The sequence below is a fragment of the Abramis brama genome, assembly GCF_963993115.1.
Source record: "Abramis brama genome assembly, chromosome: 20".
NCBI classification, from domain to species: domain Eukaryota; kingdom Metazoa; phylum Chordata; class Actinopteri; order Cypriniformes; family Leuciscidae; genus Abramis; species Abramis brama.
In genome coordinates, this window is record NC_139982.1 from 32,123,842 (window position 1) to 32,129,722 (window position 5,881).

Below are 5,881 nucleotides of genomic sequence, written 5' to 3' on the forward strand. Positions count from 1 at the left end.
GTCTGTGTGTCTGTGTGTGTGTGTGTTACTCGCATATCTCTCGAACCGTTAGTCCGATGGATTTCAAACTCGACAGGTGTCTCGCTACGGGCACGAGTAAGTGCAGTGCCAAGTTTGACGTTGTTTGGATGAGAAATGCTAAAGATATCGTTAAATATATCATTTTTAGAAGGTTGTGGTTTAAAAATAAACATTCTGACATTAGAGGGTTGTATTGGTCAAAGAAGCCCCAAGAAGGTTGTGGTTTAAAGATAAACATTCTGATATAAACACTCAGTCAGCTACACTGTTTACTTCCGAATATTATAGTTTGGTTCCAGAACGTGATAAATCCATTTTGATTAATTTGAGTAAAAATGTGTTTTCTTTACCAAGAAACCAACAATTAATAAAAACAGACACAGAAACTGATTTTGCACGGGCACTTTGCACTGCTCCCTGAATCGACGCACTTATTCATTTGTGGATGTTAACTGAATCTGTAAGTCAGCTATGCTGTTTACTTCTGAATATTATATTTAACTCTGGTGCGCTTAATGTTATCGCTACTGTGTAATAATAGCCTATGCTATTCACCAACTAAACATATCCTATTTAATGCGATCACAGTCTCTTTCACGGGCATCATAGTAGCCTATTCACAAACTTCTTAAATATATCGGTAAAAGAAGCACTTAAAGGTTGTGGTTTAAAAATAAACATTCTGACATAAACACTCTGTCAGCTACACTGTTTACTTCTAAATATTATAGTTTATTCACGGCCATCATTTGTAGTAACCTAGCCTGCTCCCTGAATTCAGTGCGTTCACACTCAGTCTCTTTCACGGGCACCAAACCAACAATTACTAAAAACACACACAAAAACTGATTTTGCACGGGCACTGCACTAGTATAATATCAATATGAGTAATAAATCATGGCGATGTATGTTTTCCTTTCTTATACTGTCTATGATGTTTTCCTGTTACTTTAACTCATCGAAATAATTTGACCCTTTCAACAACTTTATTTTTTTAAGTTATGTACGAGATTCAACCAGACAAAATATTTGATTATACATTTAAAAACAATTAAGGCAGCAACTAAACTTAAGTTTTCAAGTTCAAATGGATTTTTACAGAACATACACTGAACAAAATTATTGTGATTATTTTACTTCTGTTTGAATTATTCCAATTTTAGACAGACGGACGGACAGATAGATACTTTGTATCCAAATTTAATTGCTTAATTTTAAGTGGTTTTGTGTAAAATCGTAATGAATTGGGTTATTTTCAGTAGTGATGAACGGTTTCGAAACGTTTCAAAATGTTTCTCCGCTTGTTTTTATTTTATATTATTATTTATATTACTTATATATATATATATATATATATATATATATATATATATATATATATATGTGTGTAGACATTTTGAACGATACATTTATAGGACTAAAATAAAAAGGAAGCCTTTTAGTTGATTGTCTCTAGCTCTCCATAAGACAAGCCCTACAATTTAATTAATTAAATAACACATATTATACAGACACTTCATATTTAATGGTAATAGATGATTTGTTAATACACTTTCAATGAAACATTTGTAATTGGTTTGTAAAATGTTTGGCATGAGTTTTCATTGCATTTACACTGATCTGACCAGCAGGGGTCGCCAACGCGCGGCGTTTCGAGTGAATCATTTTGCGACTCGGTTCAATTGATTCATAGTTTCGAAAAGCTTCGTTTCTACAATCATTGCTAGTTTACCGTAGTCCTATTTTTGAAAAATCTAATATTTTAATGCAGTTAAGTGTAATAATAATAGCCTACTATTCAAACTAAACATCACTGGCATTAAACTCGTTTAAAAAAAAGCGTGACATTAAAAAGGGGGTGATTACTAACTAACTAAAAAGAAAATTAATGAGCCAAACAGTTATTTTTGAGAAATATTTTATTATAACGTGCATTGTTCTGACCACTTTTTTGGCATGTAATGGAATCAAACTGGTACAACATGCTCAACATGAAGGGCTTAAATAATAATAATACAAATTATAATAAATCAACAGGCAAATCATGGTAACATCAAACTAAAAGTCCATTAAAGTTCCTGACTCAGAGTATAAAACATTTCTTTGGCTGTTCAGGGACATTCAATGAGCAAAATCCTTCAATATGAACAAGCAAAACATTATAAACACAAATGACAAGTTCAAGTCAAAATCACTCATAAGAATAAAAAATAAAAAACACTGGGAAAAAAAAACAGCGCATCTTTAAGCATTTACAGCCCTAATTCAAAGTTTTTGTGGTAGTTTTTTTACATTCAGGAGTAAATTCACATTGTTTGAGATTGGTTTGGCACGGCACATGTTCAATACGCTAAAAATAGGTTTAAAACAGGTTTTCTGAAGGTTTAAAGATGTGTGATCGTAGTCAAAACATTATGCAACTTTACAAAAGCAAAAGTCTAGTCAAGTCTACACAGGGGCGACCGTATCAATCTTTGGTATAGATTTAATTTGCTTTCTGAAATGATGATTTTGTGTCACCTCGATCTAAAGGGTTGTTTCAAAACTCTATGATTATATTTTCCCAAGTCACGTTATAAAATATTGTTCGCACAACAGTAAATACTGCAAATGTAGTTCAGCCACACTTCATACAAACACTCAAAATCACACAATCACAATCATACTCGATGTTGAAATCGTAACTTCAACCCAGTGAAAGAGGCAAACAACTCTTTGGATTCTAGCGTGCGTCACACCCGCCGCGTCACTAACATCTAAAATGGCGGCCTAAAGAAAAATACAGCGCAAAAATCTGAGCGTGAGAAAATTAACGTAAAGCTGAAATGCCTTACTTTTGGCACTTTCAAATATACAGAAATATATAGATTCTATCTTTGGAGGTAACAGCTCTGTATAATTTCTCCTTTTTACTCTTTGGATCAGACATCTTTCATATTGCAAACGATCCTCCCATCATAAGGCCGTCGACGTCTTATAAAGCTTTTAGTTTGGTGAACAGACATCACCTTTTTTGGGTTATTTTATCACTCTTGCAGAAAAAAGGTACAAAAACAAGCCTGACAATTTCAAGTCGTCCCTTAGTTCGTATAAAACCAACAAAAACAGCCTCTGATGATTTGAAACACACCACAAAATGACTAATATAACTCGGTTGCTTAGCGTAAACGAACAATCTGAGGGACAGATTGAATTTGAGTTGAGTTCACGCCATGTCGTCTTTACCGTAACGATTCTGAAAAGCCGTCATGTGTTTGTAAACTGTACTGAGAGCTACAACTTACACCACGTGGCCGTGACTTTCCCGCTTCATATTTCAGTACAAAACGTGCCAAACTTTGATAATTTAATTCTTGATGATTTCATATTATATCATAGTGATTTCATAATGTCTAAATACAAATTTAAAAGCAAAACATTGAAAAAATATATATTTGGGAGTGGAAATGGCTAAGACAATATGTGTTCCTCTGCTGCCATCTACTGGTTATAGCAGTAATTTCATGTCATTTTATCTTAAATAAAAGTTTTTGTTTGCCACCAAGTGCTAGTTTTCCCACATCTTGAACCTTTTAGTTTTACAAATGGGGACAATCTTTGAAGGATGAACAAATAATGTTTTTGTTCATCACATTAAAAAATAACATTTAAATTGGGTAATATTTTAGAGCTTTTAAGTTATGAAAAAAGTTGTGTGAAGCACTTGACAGTCCTTGAAAAGTGCTTGAATTTCACTCTCAAAGGGTTGTATGAACCCCGAAATGGATAATGTAAAAGCATCTGACTATTTCTGCCACAATACCATGGTTAAAGTTGGTGTTACTACAGTAAATCTGTGGTGAATGTTGGTGATTTGTGATTTGTAAAGCCTTCTATAACTTGTTCGCTCATGGCACAATGCTTCTCCTGGTTTCCATGTCAGTGTTATTTGATCTGATTTGGTTTATAACAGAGAATTCTGTGCTGAATTTTTGTTGACAGGCTGCAAAAAGACTGGAGACTTGCGGTAATTAAGACATGGCGTGAACGCAGCATTATTTTCTGCTGTAATCAAATGCCGTCAATACGGTTTCATTCGACTGAACCCAGAATATTCCTTTAAAGACGCAAGAGCTAATTTATGTGAACAACCAAAATTAATCAAAACCGAATCCTCCACAACGCAAACTGTGCGCAATATCACAGCTAACTCAACGAACATGCCTAAAACCTTAAAATATCGGAAAAGCTGATCTCGTTTGGCAAACGTAAAGCGTTCATGCGCTACACGACAGTGAACAGGAGGTATACAACACAAGAGTGGTGAACTGAGGTAAATAAACTGAGGTAAACGGTTCACTCGTCTGAGGATCCGCATCTGAACTCCTCGACGTATAAAGCAGCATCATAACCTGACACACCACGGTCATATTCGGTTTATCTTCAAGTCAAAAATAAATATGTAGGGTGAGGTTTTACAAGATCACATCGCAAAACAATGCAACTTTTTTTTTTCCACTTAAACCTGGAAAGTTTTAGGATTTTTTAAGTAAAAGGAAAAATATTTCAGATTATTTTCAGGTAAAATAAGCAATGAAATTCGGGACGTGTGAAACACTCGTTTGCACAGAATTTCTCATAATTAACTAGAAAAGAATGAGAAACTGAGTAATTTTCAGGTAACACTTTACAATTCGGTCTCATTTGTTAACATCAGTTAATGCATTAACTAACAATGAGCAATATATTCTTGCAGCTTATTAACTTTTGATCTTAAAAATGTATTATTAAATGCATGTAAATAGATGTATTCTTCATTGTTAGTTCATGTTTAGTTAGCTAATGTTAACTAATGAAACCTCAATCTCATTTGTTCACATTAGTTGCATTAGCTAATATATTTTTAAAAGCATTTATAAATCTTTCTTAATGGAAAGTAGTTATTGTTTGTGTGTTAGTTCACTAATGTTACCAGATATTAACATTAAGATGCTGTAGAAGTATTGTTCACTGTCAGTTTATGTTAACTCATTGAACCTTGATGTAAAGTGTTCCCATTTTCATTGGACTTTTGGACTCTTTGGATTATATACGGCAAACACGTTCAGTGTTGATATCAAAACAACAGTATAAATCGAGGAACTGCACAAACCCGTACGAGGGCGAATGAGGTAGAGAGACAGCAGAGCGAAACCCCGTCTCTGTCACAAATAAACACGCGTCCGTTTGCGTAAAGCACATCAGGCGTTCTTCAACACATTCATCATCCTGAGCAGGAAAAGCTGATCGGACACACGTGTAATCTTTGGGAATCACTCCGAACAGGTCCGGCCGGGAAGGGAAAGTTATTAGGGAGGGCTGTGCAAGTTTGTCAAAGCCAGCAGAGTCTGCGACTTAGTAAAGCTATATATTTAAAGGGTTTTTGGCACAAGCATCCAGATCACACTCTCTCCGGATCCATCTTATCCTGAAGAAACGGTGTGACTGGTCTTCATCCAGACACCATCTGAGAACAATCCAGCCGTCTCCATTGAGTTTGCATTGTGTGAAGCTGTCTCCTCGTCATTTATGACTTACAACAAAAAACAAAGCAACGTAATACGCCATGTTGTGCTCGGTCTCAATCACCTGTCTCCACTTTTGTGTCCTTATACACTCGTTTTTTGTGGTTGACAGCTTATAAAAACGTATTTCTGGGTTTTTTAGCTTGTTTGCTGTACACCTCGTCACATAGCAGCTTTTAGGCATTGTTTTGTTTTTTGTTATAAGTCATAAATACAAGGAGGAAGGCTCTCGCAATGCAAACTCAATGGAGACGGTTGTGGGCGTGGCCTAAATGGGCTCTGTCTCTATTGGCTCTGGAATCTCAGGCCACGCCCAC